Raw genomic sequence first — 16,477 nt, forward strand, 5'->3', positions numbered from 1 at the left:
TATTTTTAAAAAAGGGCGAGTTGAACCTTGTTTATTGGCTAGCCAAACCTCTCGCTGTATGACAATGTTACAACATATCACTTAAATGACAAGATACGTTACAGAATTACAGCACAACACACACATAGGAAAGAAATAAATGATATGAAATTAAACCAGTGCACTGAATTCTATATTAGTAGTTGTTATAATAATGTGTTGCTCTGCGTCCTTAAAATAATATATACATATGAAAGATTTAAACTGAAGTCACATCATTGACCTTAAATTAATTTCTTATAAATTGAAAAGAAGGGGCGAAGAGGAATTCGTTTGAATAAGGGAATCTAAGCCAAATGGGCTTAACCAAATTAACCCTAACCACTAAACCCTCAAACTAACTCTATTGGTTAACTTCAAACCTTACCCTAAACCTTAATTTAAGCAAACTTTAACACCACCCAAATCGAAGGGAACCCTTAACTACTTGGTTTCCAAAAGTAAATGAAGACTGCAAAGGAACTTCGAGTTAGAATAACCTGATAGATGAACGGAGATGCAATAATGTTGAACATCAATTCTCTGAATGCATCAACCAACAAAAAATGGACAGGCATCATTCATAATTCAGTATGTCACTATCTGTGGAATATTTCAATGATAATTGTTGTAAAGCTGTCAAACAGGGAATAGTGATCCAGAAATAGTATAATCAAATTGTTTTCTGGAATGTTATTACTGCTACAGTTTTTTTTTATCTCCTGAACGAAGATTTTTAAAAAGGGGAAATATCATTTTTCAAAATTACATAAGTTTAGATTAGTTTGAGCCAGATTTTTTTAATTTCTGGAATATGTAATATGATATAATTACTCTCAATACATCTAAAATAGAAAGGAAAATTTTATCATGAAAATATTCATATAAAATATTTATTTAAAAATAGAAGCTAAATAAAAGGGAATTTCAGGGTAAATTACAATGACTAATATTCCTCTATTGGCAACTTTCTGCAACATTTATAATATATACAAATGAAAGATTTAAACTGAAGTCACATCATTGACCTTAAATTTATTTCTTATAAATTGAAAAGAAGGGGCGAAGAGGAATTCGTTTGAATAAGGGAATCTGAGCCAAATGGGCTTAACCAAATTAACCCTAACCACTAAACCCTCAAACTAACTCTATTGGTTAACTTCAAACCTTACCCTAAACCTTAATTTAAGCAAACTTTAACACCACCCAAATCAACGGTAACCCTTAACTACTTGGTTTCCAAACGTAAATGAAGACTACAAAGGAACTTCGAGTTAAAATAACCTGATAGATGAACGGAGATGCAATAATGTTGAACATCAATTCTCTGTATGCATCAACCAACAAAAAATGGACAGGCAACATTCATAATTCAGTATGTCACTATCTGTGGAATATTTCAATGACAATTGTTGTAAAGCTGTCAAACAGGGAATAGGGATCCAGAAATAGTATAATCAAATTGTTTCTGGAATGTTATTAATGCTACAGTTTTGTTCTATCTTCTGAACGAAGATTTTCAAAAAGGGGAAATAACTCATTTTTTAAAATTACATAAGTTTAGATTAGTTTGAGCATGAATTTTTTAATTTCTGGAATATGTAATATGATATAATTACTCTTAATACATCTAAAATAGAAAGGATTATTTTATCATGAAAATATTCATATAAAATATTTATTTACAAATAGAACCTAAATAAAAGGGAATTTCAGGGTAAATTACAATGACTAGTATTCCTCTATTGGCAACTTTCTGCAACATTTACCCCCCAAAAAAATTGCAGCAATTTGTTGACAAAACATCCATAATTTTATATTTAATAGTCTTGTATGTGAGGATTTCTGCGTTTTCGGTAAAACCAGATGTAAAAAATGACAAAAATCATGCCTTTTTTTGTGTTAAGTGGACCACCTTCTGTACCAAAAAAACTTATTCCAAAAATTTGTCAGTTGTTAGTTTAAATGATTGAAACCTTCTCTTATACTCATGAAAACAACAAAAATGTTATGCTTTATCTCATTTTTACCATAAAATACAATGTTAGCCATTTCTCCTTGCTATACTGAAATGAACATATGATGTCACGTTGTTTCCATGGCAACCAGACTATACAGATTTTTTTTCATTGTTTTTTTCTAAATTTGATTGTTAATTTGGACCATTTAAACTTAAAATAAGTAAATGAAAAAATATAATCTGGCCAAAAATTTTCATATTTGGTCTATTATCACAGAGAATTGATGTTAATATCTTTATCAAAATCCAAGTACAGATGTATACATTGCACGTAACACAAATTATATTTTGTATCGAAACATGCATTTTATTGTCAAGCCTTAGAAAAATATCAAATCGATGAAAATTGTGCACATCCTAATCAAATGACCAGAAATGAAGATGTCATGATATTTAAGGAAGAAAGGGAGCTTTTAATTTTTCTATTTTTTAAGGGACTTTCTGATTTGAATTTTCTTTGGAGTTAAGGGCATACGATACAGTTTTGATATCGTTTTTACATTTTGAAATAAAAAATTCCATATAGACTTTTTTTTTATCTGATTAAATCAAATATGTAATACAAAATATACCTCCATGTGAGTAAAATGAGATCAAAATTTTGTATATTTGCTAAAAATTTCGGAAGAAAGACATAACTTTTTTGTTTTAAAAGATAGCACCTATTGTTTTTGTTATAATAATAATATGTGATTTCTGTATTTTATAAGTATCAAAAAATACTTATACATTTTTTATTCAGAAATAACTCATATTTATCAAATGTTCATGAATGTGGGAAAAAAATAAATTTTTTTGCTCTATATTTATTAAAATTAAAAGAAACAAGAAAATTGGCACACATGTTCTTCTTACGTAATCAAACCAAATGTCATTTTAAAACATAGTAGTCCATGAACTTGTTTTCAAGTTAAATAAGTTTGAATGATAAAAATCAGTCGAAAACTAAATCGTTTCCCGATAAGTCATAGTAATTGACGTCGCAAAAATAACAATTTACGTTATCAACGTCATTACCTCCCCTGAAACTGTATCGTATGCCCTTAATTATTTTTGTTGTTTTACTTCAAGGGCGTTATAAACTACATGTTAGTAGGGAGAATCAATCTTCGCCAGTATAGATAAACAGTATCAACTGACTGGAATTAAGTAAATCAGGAATAGATATGTCGACAAAAAGCTATTTAAATTAAAATGGCCTTTTGTATTCTATAGAATTATAACAGTTATACTCTTCCATACAAACGACGAAATGATAAAGAATTTATGTATTATGTGTATTTTTATTATAAAATTAATGATGAATATGTATATATAAGGACCAACGGTCATTACAGGACAAAACATTATTAATGCAACACCAAACTCAAGTAGATTTCATAAACATTCCGATTTTAACTTTCTGTTTGAAAAATGATTAGTTTGATGGATGACAGCTCATCAACAGTTGTCTCGCTTCCCATTGAATACTAGCTATTGATGCTTTTTTCCAATATTAAATAAATTTATTAAAATTAGAAGGAAGAATTATGTCTTTTTATCAAAATAAGGGCAAAATACTACACAATATTACCTGTATAACGTGTTCGTATCAATGTAGGGAAAACGGTAGTATTTAATTTTCCCTGCATTAGGTTGGCCTTTTGTGTACCCAAGGCAGGTGAAGGAAGTCAAATTAGGAGCGCTGTGATTGGATGTAAGGGTACAATTTATTTTTTATTTATCTATGAATAACTGCAGTGTGTATATTTACAATATAAATTTTAAAACCTATTGAAATATTTTCTAGAGAATTATTCGAAAAGACTTGCAAAATTTCATAAATTTGGTGCAAAATGACGGTGGGCATGGATAACATAAACAAGCTCCGTTGGAAGTTGATCATGATACTATTTGACTTTAATTTTTAAAACAGAGTAATAAAGTACTAACACAACATATAACTGTTTTATCCAGGTTTTTATCTTAAAAAGTGGTAAATTTAGAAAATGTTAACATTGTCGCCTATGGCAGAATAAATAGTACCGTTTTCCCTGTAGTAAAGTTCACCTGCTAAAGATGAATATAGAAAGCAAAGTCCAACTTTAAAAAGGTATGGAAGATTATTTCAGACATAATAGATTTAGTAATGCGTATTCAAATTTACTTATTTGACTCTAATATTATTAATTGATATGAAATGTTTTCGTTCAACTCACATCTTGCTGTTGATATGTTGCCTTCTTTATTAAATACAAACTTCAGTTATTTCCGGAGCACATAATCAAGTGCATTTTCGATTCATAAGTTGGATTATCAATGTTAAATCACTAGTTTATTGTGAAGTATTGTACACATTCAGCATGTTCAGGGTTATGTCTTTTTTGTCCCTTTTTTGTCATGATAATGCACGCTTTTTTCGCCTGCAATTTTCATTGCCTCTTTGGTATCTTATTCCTTGCTTTTGTATGCAGGTACACGTGTACTGTATATGATATATCATCAGGGGGATAGTACTTTATTTTTCAATTATGTTAGAATTCTAACTCTATAATTTTGGATAGGGATTAATACAAGTGCAGTTTATCGCTGCTTTTATCGTGCGAAATTAATAAAGTTCTATTTAAACATGTCAAAGGTGATATAAGTAAGACATTGATGGAATTAGCAATTTCTGGTTCGATGCCGTTTTAAAACTATAAAAAAAAAATTACGCAAGTCAATTTATCATCATGGGGACCTCATGTTTGATACGGTTTTTTTTTTAAGCAACAACGAAACGACTTAGCCAATACCAACTAATAACAAACTTTGCATCCATGTAATGAGTTAAGCCAACCCAGGGTTAAAGGAAATGGGGTTCCAACCATATGTCCCCATTCAAATGCATTAATAGTAAAAACAAATTGGGTTTCAACCCCGAACCCCCTAAATCCACCACTTCTACTGTCCCGGATAAGTGGAGGGTTGGTGCTTTCAAACCAGTTTCCTCGCCTGTTCCAAGTCGGGATCCTGTAATTTAGTGGATTGTCGTTTTTTGGCGTTGTAACATATTTGTTTTTCGTTCATTGTTTTGCACATTAAATGAGCCTTAAGCCTTCTCGATTGTATTGTTATACATCTGTCATTTCTTAGCCTTTTTTATCTGACTATTCGATATAGGCTTGGCTCTTGACGACCATGCAAGAACCTCGTCGTCGTTAAAAACCGGCCCACATTGTCGGTTTTGCTCATTGTTCAAGGCCTTACGGTGATCTAAAGTTGTTAATTGTTCTGTCATTTTTCTTATGGAGAGTTGTTTCATGATCAAAAATAGGGACGAAATATACCAGAGGGAGAGTCAAACTCATAGATAGAAAATGAACTGACAACGCCATGGCTGAAAATAAAAAGACAAACAGACAAATAACAGTACAGAAAACACAACATAGAAAACTAAAAACTACGCAACACGAACCCCACCAAAAACTGGGGGTGATCTAAGGTGCTCCGGAAGTGTAAGCAGATCCTGCTCCACATGTGGCACCCGTCGTGTATACTCATTCTTTTTATTTGATTTCAATAGGATGTTTTTTCTTATTACTCTCATTGATCCATTCATTTGGATTTTACATGTGATTCCAAATACTTTCCTATCCCCATGGCAATAATGAACAGAATATTGAATGCCATCATTGCATAAGGTTTTAGCTGCATATATACTAGTCAACAAAAGAAACGGTACACGACTTTTTTTCAAATTAAAGATGAGATTTTTCCGTTTATAGGACCAAAATTGAAGGTAGTTCTATTTAATGACCATGGAAATATAAATCCGTTTAAAAACGTCATTTGGCGAAAAAAAAATCTTGGGACAAAATTTACATTAAACGACAATTTTAAAAACAGAAGTTCCAACTAATGACGTCAACCTCTTATTTAAAGATAAAATAATTTTTTCCATCAATTCTTTTTTAAAAATCGTTCAGTTTTTGTTTTTATATTTGTAAAGCAAAGTTCGGCCCCACAAGAAATCGTTAAAATGTAAACATTATCAATTGATTTACCATTGACAGTATGTATAAAGTGAAATTAAGTAAAAAACCGTAAACAATCTTAAAACTAATGTTCCAAATTAACAGAGTGTTGTTTTCCTATCTAAAACATTGATTTGAGACGAAAACATTTTTTTCTTTTTTTGAGATTTCAAAAAAACACCTTTTATACCAAAAATTAAAACAAAAAAACTATATGTCAACCCATTAGTTACAATATGAACATAACTTGATCAGCATATTGAACATTTTAAAACAAATTTAAAAATTCATTTGGTAATTAGGAAATTGGTGTGTGTCGATTTTGTGTCGAACTTTCTGCAAAAATAATTTGCACCCTATGACCGTTTACACGGAATTTAGTTACTTACCGACAGGTTTTGATTTTCATTATAATATGTGCATAAATTGCAAATGAAAGCTTTTTTAAAATAGTGTATCTCATTTTGTTTTAGTTTTAATACTTTTTGATAAAGTTTATTCTAAAGTCGTGTATCGTTTCTTTTGTTGACTAGTGTACAAGCAAAGTGATGTAACGAAATTTTCTAATTGCCCATAAATTAGCATTTTCGAAAACAAGGAAGTTAATGTTCAATCAAGAAAAGAAAAAGGTTTCAAGTTTTGAAATAAACCAGAAATTGACAAACGTTGTAAATGCTTGTAGATGCTTATATAGTTTGGTCTGAGTGTTATATCAAATGATTTCCCCGAAAAAACTTTAAAAACAATTGTAACATAAAATCAAATAATTTCAATATTTTTTACAACCAAATGAAACACTGAGAATTGTTTAATCTATCCTCTTATAGTTGATTGGTTTTCCTGTACTCTTTTTTAGTTTGTAACCCGGATTTATATTCTTTCTATTTATTTATGACTTTTGAACGATGGTATACTACTGTTGCCTTTATCAATCTAGTATCACACGCATTATTCATTACAGCATCTCTTTCAGACATTTTATCCATTTCATTTTCATCTTATTTATCACAACTTTACTTGTCGCGTTTGGGCTTTTTATTAACAGATATTGTCTTTCACTACTGTATTTTTTGTCATTATCTAACTGAAACTGTATTTTGTCATTAGTATGTTAAAGACAAAAACATCTCTAATTTCTGGAGGTTTCACTGTTTGCATGTTTGAGCCGGTGGTAGTTCGTGGGTTTTGTATGCTTAAACTTATGTCTTTTTTTATACATAATTTGGTTGTCTCTGACAGAGCATTGTGTTGATTAAATTGAATATCTTTGCATTGATATACAACTGCTTAATCGGTACGATTTAATTACTTGTTGGCGTTTTAAGAGCTTGATATATTGTATAGACATTTTACTATGGTTAAATACCGTATCTTGATCCCTGTAAATAATTATACTACATAAATAGTTTATGCATTTTAATCGCTGGAAGTACTTGGTACAAATACATGTACATTGAAATCTAATACGTTGTTTTTATCCTTCAAATATACTCCTTATCTAGACCTAGAAAACATCTACTAGTAGTTATTTTTGGAATATTCCCTTATCATGTCTTCTCTCAACATTCTGATTGTTTAATGGAAGGATTGTTTCTTACAGAAAACCAATTGTAAAGCACGTAATCTAATGTATTTTCATCTGATGTTAAGCATACTTCCCCAATAATAAAAACAGACTGACATTTGAAGAAGTGATGTCAGTGGCCTTACAAGTGAACACTGTCATTACAGGTTGTATGTCTAACTGTAGACAATGCAATTTCTTATAGGAACTCCTTTTTGCGACATAAACTGTTCAACTTTTACTATAAAGTTTTCTAAGCAACTATATCCTAGAACGGAAAGTTGATATACACTACTTTTTTTATTCAAAAGGTCAAGCAGCATATGTTCAACATGTATATGACCCTAAAGTCTAAGAGTTTAAACAACTATTACAATTATGAACTACCCCTACCTTTACTGTTGGTCCCTCTGAAAAGTAAAATTTCGCATCAACCATATGTTCATATACTTGTAACATTCATAAGTTATGTCTCTATGAGAATAAACATAGAGATCATATATCGAATTGGAAAGAGTACAGAAAAAAAAATATCTATGAATATTATATATCTGTCAAAAAGAGGCGTGACTTGAGAACAGCTGTATTTACAAAGTGCAACCTTTAAGTGAACAGTGTCGCTGTTGTATGCTCTATGGTCTGGTTGTTGTCTCTCCGACACATTCCCCATTTCCATTCTCAATTTTAGTGTCCTTACAAGTGATTGTTTCAGGGTGATAAGGACGACTTACATTGAAGGTCCCTTTTTGATCCTTTTTATATTTCTACTTGCACTTCCTCCTTTTCTATACAAAGATAAATAATAAACTTGAAAAGACTGGTCCCTTAACATTTGGCGACAAACACAAACGATATCATGTAAAAGTGAAGGTGTTGTTTTTTTTCTGGCACAAAATGGTCTATTATCTTGCCATGCCAATCCTTAGTTTTATTCTTCTAGATAAGGTCTGACAGTTCAGATATTCATTGATGGACAGACTGATGGACAATATAAATCGACATTTATGAAAATAATTCATATAAAGAGTAAACTGACTACTTCAGCTATGTTGATATACTTTCTTCCTGATTCATTAAATATAGTATTTTCAACCTGTAAGTGACAGATTTAGATGAAAATAGCCACATCTGTTTCAACGTTGCATGATTAACGAACCCATGTTGACCAAATTCATTCTAATTAAAATCTAATTCACAAACAATTTATTTCTTTGATTTAATCAAAATTAATGAGACGATATCTATTCTTTTAATAGTTTTTCGATATTCACTACGTATACATTTTTCTGGAAATGTGGCACTCTGTTCTGTATTTCTAAATGATCACAAATACATGTCAACTGGCATAATTATGTTCCTATTTTTGAATATCTAAAGAATATATGTTATTAATAAATACCATTCTTGTACCATACAATCGTCGTAAATACAATCCGCTTCCCTTTCATAATGTGACCTACCGAATAATACCAGATTTGTTATAACATGAGAACACGACGGGTGACGCATGTGGAGCATGATCTGCTTACCCTTCCGGAGCACCTGAGATCACCCCCAGTTTTTGGTGGGGTTCATGTTACTTATTCTTTAGTTTTCTATGTTGTGTCATGTGTTCTTTGTTTGTGTGTTTGTCTTTTTTCATTTTAGCCCTGAAGTTGTCAGTTTATTTTCGATTTTTTACTTTGACTGTCCCTCTGGTATCTTTCGCCCCTCTTTTATAAATCTTTATTATTTTTAAAGCAGTACCATAATATACAGCACATGATCTGTATATTAATAATCTTTTTATTCATAATCAAATAAAATGAACAATTGTTGGAAATGCTATTTATTTCTCTTTTGTCATTATTGTTGAATATCACTTTTCGTGGTGTTTTTTGTCTCCATTCTATAAAAATTGAGAATATATTATACATATGATCTAAGGTGATTCTGTCAATATAAATTCTACGAGAGAAATGACATAAAACAACCATAAACGAACCTCGCACGACCAATGATAATTGAATGTACTATGTTTGTTGGCTATTGGCATACTTCCTTCTTTTCCCCCTACATATTAATACATGTAGCTGCATAGACACCCCGTCGAAGAGTTGTCTCATTGGCAATCACACCACATCTTCTTTTATATCCATCGGATCGCCATCAATGATGGTGATACATGGCTGTGTACATAATGTATATACAACTCGTCTAAACATTAACCCAACAATGTTAGATCTGTAAATTTGCTTTCGCAAATTTTTGGTTCTTCCCTCGCCGGGATTCGAACCCATGCTACTGTGATATCGTGACACCAAATCGCCTGCACTGCAGCCGTCCCGCTAGACCACACGACCACCTGGGCTCTCAAAAAAAGAGCTTTCGCTGGCCATGTGTTACCTTTCCACGTCAGTTTTAATCTAGCGGCGTACTACAGTACATGATATATAAGGCATGAAGATGTTATTGTTACAGATCAGCTAAATTATCTATAGTAAAGGATCCTACAAATATATATATATATATATATCAGTCTAAAAATTTGCACAACGGTAAATTTTTAGACTGATATAATTGTTTCCTTATCTGCATAGTATCGCCTATTCTAGACGATCCGGTACGTAGTAAATTTGCTGGTTGGTTCTTTTTATAGACTTATATATATATATACCATAAACAAGATCCGTTCGTTGATTGATGATCTTAATACTATTTAACTTAAATACTTAAATATTTAAAACAGAATAATAAAGTAGCGATACCACAAATAACTGTTTTGAGCAGTTAGAAAAAAATAGCATTGTCGCCTTTAGAAGAACAAAAGCAATTAAGTTCCCCAACTATTGACTATGGATTATATATTTTCCCTACAGGTTATATACATCCCCAATGTTAGGACATTCGGGTACTCGATCAAGGAAGAACAACTATTCGAAGTGACATCACACTTTAAATCAATGAAATTTTGAAACTTTTTTCATCTGATTTTGTCGTGTATAGCAAACATGAAGCAGATCATCCGCCCCCCCCCCCCCCCAAATAAATTTGCAAGAAACACGTCTTAAGATTTTTTTATATTGTTTTGTGTATATGTGGGGATAATATAAGGCTTTAACATGGATTGATAAAATTTCTTTAATGTGGAAAAAAAGATGAGAAAATAAAAAAGATTCCAGGGTCAACTATATGCACCAGATGTAGATTTTTTTTTCAGCGACGTCATGAAATATGATTATTATATGACCATAATAGGTATAATTAAGAGAATTGTAATGCAAAAGAACAAATGAAAGAAAAAAAGAGAAGAAACATTTAGTATTGTTTCAACCTATAAATTAGCGAATTGATGTCAATATCCCAAAAAGTGAGTACGCAATAATTGGACAACTGCATTAAGATGAATGATTATCACATTTATTAACACATATATTGTCTATTTAACAAACTACAAATATTTTGATGCTATTTTTGAAAAGTTAAATGGATATTTGAATGACATTTATGCATAGTTAAATGATTGTCCGGCTTATTGACATTTTATATGTGCATGAAAGACTATAATTCATGGTTATGTAATCCTTCTTTTTAATTATTTCATTGTCATAAATAAAACAATTGTAGTCATCGTATGAAATTTTAAACCTTTGAGGTCTATGATAATTAGGTGAAGGACGAATTTCAATTGTTTTATTTCTGTTTCATACTGATAACCCTTCAGTTTTTTTTTCTTTGTTAGGAAGAAGGTGCGATGTTGCCAAGAGATCTACAAAACGTACACAACAAGAAATAAAGAAAGACAAAGTTAAGCTGGTAATGATTTTTTTTCTCTCTAAGAGAAATACCTTAGAAACATTCACTTTGTCACTTATCTGGTGTAAAAAAGATGGTGTTGCGATTTGTTGAACACCATCTCACAATGATGTTCCGATTTGTTAAACACCATCTCACAATGATGTTCCGATTTGTTAAACACCATCTCATAATGATGTTCCGATATGTAACACACCATCTCAGAATGATGTCTCAAACATCGGCAGAAGAAGAGAGGCAAGGATCTCGTCAGTGTTTGTCTTTGTATTTGGTAGTTATAGGGATTTAAGTATGTAGGACACTGTTTGCTGATATTTATTCCTGGGAGGCAGGATTTGGATGTAGAGCTTACATAGTTTATCACTGTTGAACAGACTACGTCGATCATTGTTTAAGACCCTATGGTGTCTTATGATTGTGTTGTTTGCGTGCTTTCTGAATAAATAAAAAGTATGCCCATAACTTCCTTTATTCATAGTTCATAAGATTAGTATAAAAACAATTGAGTTTCGGAAAAACAAAGACTGTTAAAAATAAGTCTACTATGGTATTCAGTATGAGTTGCGGATACAACATGTGTACCGCCGATGAGAGCTATGACAAGGTTAATGATTTACTTACGGAATCCCCAAAAATAATTTAGATACAAGGTAGAATAAGGGAAGTTCAATAGTTATGATTGTGAGAAAGTTGTATTATAATAAGTGGTTTAGAAAGTGATTTGGATATAAGTATGAACTGTTGTGTGCAGAATTACAATGTACATCTCATTCTAAAGTTAAATTAACAATCATTTCCACCAAGTTATAATTTGATTTTGGATGTAACCCGTCTTCTGGATTGGCTGACGTTATTTTGTTATGAGCCCATAGACATAATTTAGTCATGTGACCGTGACGTCATCAACGTTTTTTCATGGTTTTCTACGGTTTAAAATGGAATTAAGAATTAAATTATAAGAAGTGAAGTAATATCTTTTCTGTCTATTCGAAATAACATAAAAAATGTGGTGCACACTGTTAAATAACCCGCTTCGCGCGTTATTCAGTGCGCACCAAATTTTTAACAATCAACGTCTCTTCGGAGATGTTCGTAGACTAACTAGTTGAAAATCCAAAGCTTATTATATTATCAGGATAAAGAGCTGTAAACCAAACAATAGTCATATTTCTTTTTATCTTTACATCTTTTCATCTTTACATATTTAAAGAACTCATGTTAACTAATATAAATCTAATTTATAAAGAGCTCATTATTAGCCTTAATCAAAACTAATGAGTTTTAATCTATTAATAGTTTTTTTTCAATATTCACTATATTTTTCTTGAAAAATCAACACAATTGTTTTTAAATGATCGGATATATATGTCAACCGACAAAATTATATCCTATCGTTGAAATTTTCTAAAGAATCTCAGTTATCAATAAATACAATAATCGTTTTTAATAATGCATCTTTTGTTTCTTAGAGGAGAAACATATACAGCACATGAATTTTGTATAAATAAGCTGTTTGTGCATACAATTACTCTAAAGAACAAAGTGTTAAATCCGGCTAATGTTCTAATAGGAAATGACAAAGATTTCTCTTTGATAAATATTGTTTATTATGAATTTTTATGGTTTTATTTTCAATATAATAGTAATCCGCTGCTTATGTAACTTTTCGTCTGCTTATGATATATGCATGTGTACTTATAGTCTGCTATTTGTGTAAAAGTAGTTCCTGTCCATATAATATATATAAGCGAAAAAAAAATCTTTTACACGAATGATATGAATAAAAGTAAAGTCGATGTATATTGAGACAGGAACCTGACGAAATGCAAGATTGAAATGGTACCAACTTTATTAAAATTGCAAATAAATTAAATTGAAATTCAGAAATGTCCACGCGATACTAAATCATCTATAACAGGCATATAACATAAAACAACCATTAACGAACTTGTAACTTGAGACAGACACTAATACATAGTATGCATTTTTGTTACATTTTTCCATGAATAGATTTGGCAATATAATAAAATACTATAATTGTTAACAAGGATAAATTATAACCAATTTTGTGGGGGCTGAAAATACAATAATGAAAAGACTTTTTAACATAGAGCGTAAAACATATTATTAAGCGTTTATTCATGCTTGATAAAATCTTTTACAAGGATTAATAACCTGAGATTATGCTCACTGTTCCAGAGCAACGCGAATAAGAGATTTAGCCAGGATACTATGATATAGGATTGGTCATAAAAACTACCGGAACTAACATGTTAACTTGTATTTCATACAAATTTCGTAACAGGCAAATGAATGTCTGCAGATAATGTCAGCGTTGATTTCTGAAGTTATTTTTGTTCAAAATTCTTAGAAAATAAATTGATATATTATATCTGAAATAATAAATAAGTTGATAAACTATTGAAAACAATATTTTTGTTGTTTCAATGTCAATAACTTATAGAGATATATTTTTTTTTCTACGTGATACTTAAAGTCAGTGAACGTTCATGTGATATGAAATGACATAATAAATACAACCAGTTTTTTGGTTAAGAACATCTTGCGTTAATTTACTCAATGGAATAAAATCAAACATTCTAGACGCAAACATAGTTTAAGTTTAATGGAATTTTTAATAGAAATGTTAAATTCAGATGATTAGTTTTATTCCCATTTCATTGTTAATGAAAACATGCCATTTTGTTATCGACATACAAAATTACTTTCAACATTTTCCATTTGGAACTAATATTTCATCAATGGCTTGTACTAGATCTGAAAGTTTCTATAAGCGCATTTGTTCGTTTTTTTCAAATTTTTTGTTAGTGGTCAATAAGTTAACTTGAAAACTTATTATACCGATTTTTAAACGTGTTTTTTTCTATATTATACTGTCACACTGTTTGAAAAGTGACTTATCAACAGCCCAGTAGTCAGCACTTTTGTGTTGACATGAATTTTCATTGATATAGTTATAATTTTAAATTAACTGTTTACAAAATATAGAATTTTCCCAAAACTAAGGCTTTTCTTCCTCAGGAATAGATTACCTTAAAGAAAACTGTATTTGGCCAAACTATTAGGAATGTTTGGTTCTCAATGGTCTTCAATTTCGTACTTACATATACATAGGAAGATAAGATGTGTTTCGAGTGCCAACGAGACAACTCTCCATCCAAATAACAATTTATAAAGTAAACCATTATAGGTCAAGGTACGGCCTTCAACACAGAGCCTTGGCTCACACCTAGTAGCAAGCTATAAAAGGCCCCAAAAATTACTAGTGTAAAACCATTCAAACGGGAAAACCAACGGTCAAGTCTATATAAAAAAGACATGGCATTTTAAACTTTGTTGTTCAAGCGTCACTGATGAGTCTTTTGTAAACGAAACGCGTGTCTGTCGCAAATACAAAATTGCACTCTTTGGATCTATGATGAGTTTATTTTCAAGATTTATAAAATTTTTGAGATATAATTTCAATAATTTCGCACTATCCTGAGGAAGCGCTTTGTGTAATGTAATGAAAACTGGTCAGTGCAAATTTAGCTATGATAAATATCATTTAATCAAACTTTTATCATATAGCTATACTTTTTTCGAGTAGCTGCAATTTCATGACCTCTGCAGATAAACAACTCTTCTGAAGCTGGATGTTAAAAAGGCTGTCCCCATTGCTTCTGAAAAATATTGACTATGTGGAATGCAGTTAAAATCTTTCTTCTGTTTATAAATGCGAAAAATATTTGATTTTTACTACGTGGATTACAGATAGTGTTAATTGATTCTGAATTAAAATATTTTGAATACAATGTATATAAAACTGAAACTAAAGAGTTATATTTTTTCTTACTTATAGAATTTGACAGGATACGTGAGATTTCCCCTGGTCTTTGATTGGGTTTAGGTTGCTCAGTTATTAGTTTTTATGTTGTGTTTTGAGTACTGTTGTTTGTGGGTTTTTTTTTGGCATTGCATTCTCAAATTGTTTTTCAATTTATGGGGTTAAATATTCTTTGGTATCTTTTGCATTTGTTTTTTGACACCAAATTAGGTTGGCGAGCGTGAAACGTTAATCTTCAAAGAATATGTGTATATTTTATTGATTAATTAATTGTTAATATTTTATGCTGTATGTTATACTTAGGCGGTCAGTTTTTATGGGTGCAGTAAGCTTGAGAACCTTATAAACACTTAAAGAACCACCGACAACATCAATGTCGACATACTAGTGGTGACTTCGGTCCAAAAGAAAATATGTGGCTAGTTTTGGTGAACATCTTATATATAAACCTTTACATTTCTCAATATAAAAGGAAGATGCTTTTATACGTTTTATGTATTCTTTTCACAATGTACAATGAAAACATTCATTTTTTTTTATATATAAATTAGTTTTCTCGTTTGAATTGTTTTACATTGTCTTAGCGGGGCCTTTTATAGCTGACTATACGGTATGGGCTTTGCTCATTGTTGAAGACAATAACATTCAAAACCAAGGAGTAAACAAAGACTCACAAAACCAAAGGACATTAACATCATGAGTTATGAATAATAATTAAGAAACAACACGAACTCCACTAAAAACCGGGAGTGAAATCAGGTGCTCCGGAAGGGTAAGCATTTTCTGCACCGTATACGGCACCTGTCGTGTTATTTCTTTGTTCAGTTCGGTAATGATGGAAGGTTGTTATGACTGAGGAAGAATATCAGATATGATTTCTGACACACTTTTGTCATAAATGCCAATCAGCTCATGATGGCGACCGTAAAATTTCTTGAGTGATGACCTTAATTTGATTGATTGATTCATAGCCCTGTCTTAGCAACTTTTGAGAAAGCAGTATTCCTCTTTCAACAAAATCAATGTACTTTGAGCTAGCTCTAGAGTAACGTATCAATTGAGACACATTTTTTCTATATGCTGGTGCCGATGGGATGTTGCTACACAGAAATTGAAAGTTGACTATAGGAAAATTAAAATCATTGCGTTTGTCATACATTTTGGTATTCAACCTACCATCAGTAGTCATTTCGAGAAAAAGGTCTAAATATGAAGCAGACTTATCTGTGTCGGTAGTA

The sequence above is a fragment of the Mytilus galloprovincialis genome, chromosome 4, assembly GCF_965363235.1.
Source record: "Mytilus galloprovincialis chromosome 4, xbMytGall1.hap1.1, whole genome shotgun sequence".
NCBI lineage: Eukaryota > Metazoa > Mollusca > Bivalvia > Mytilida > Mytilidae > Mytilus > Mytilus galloprovincialis.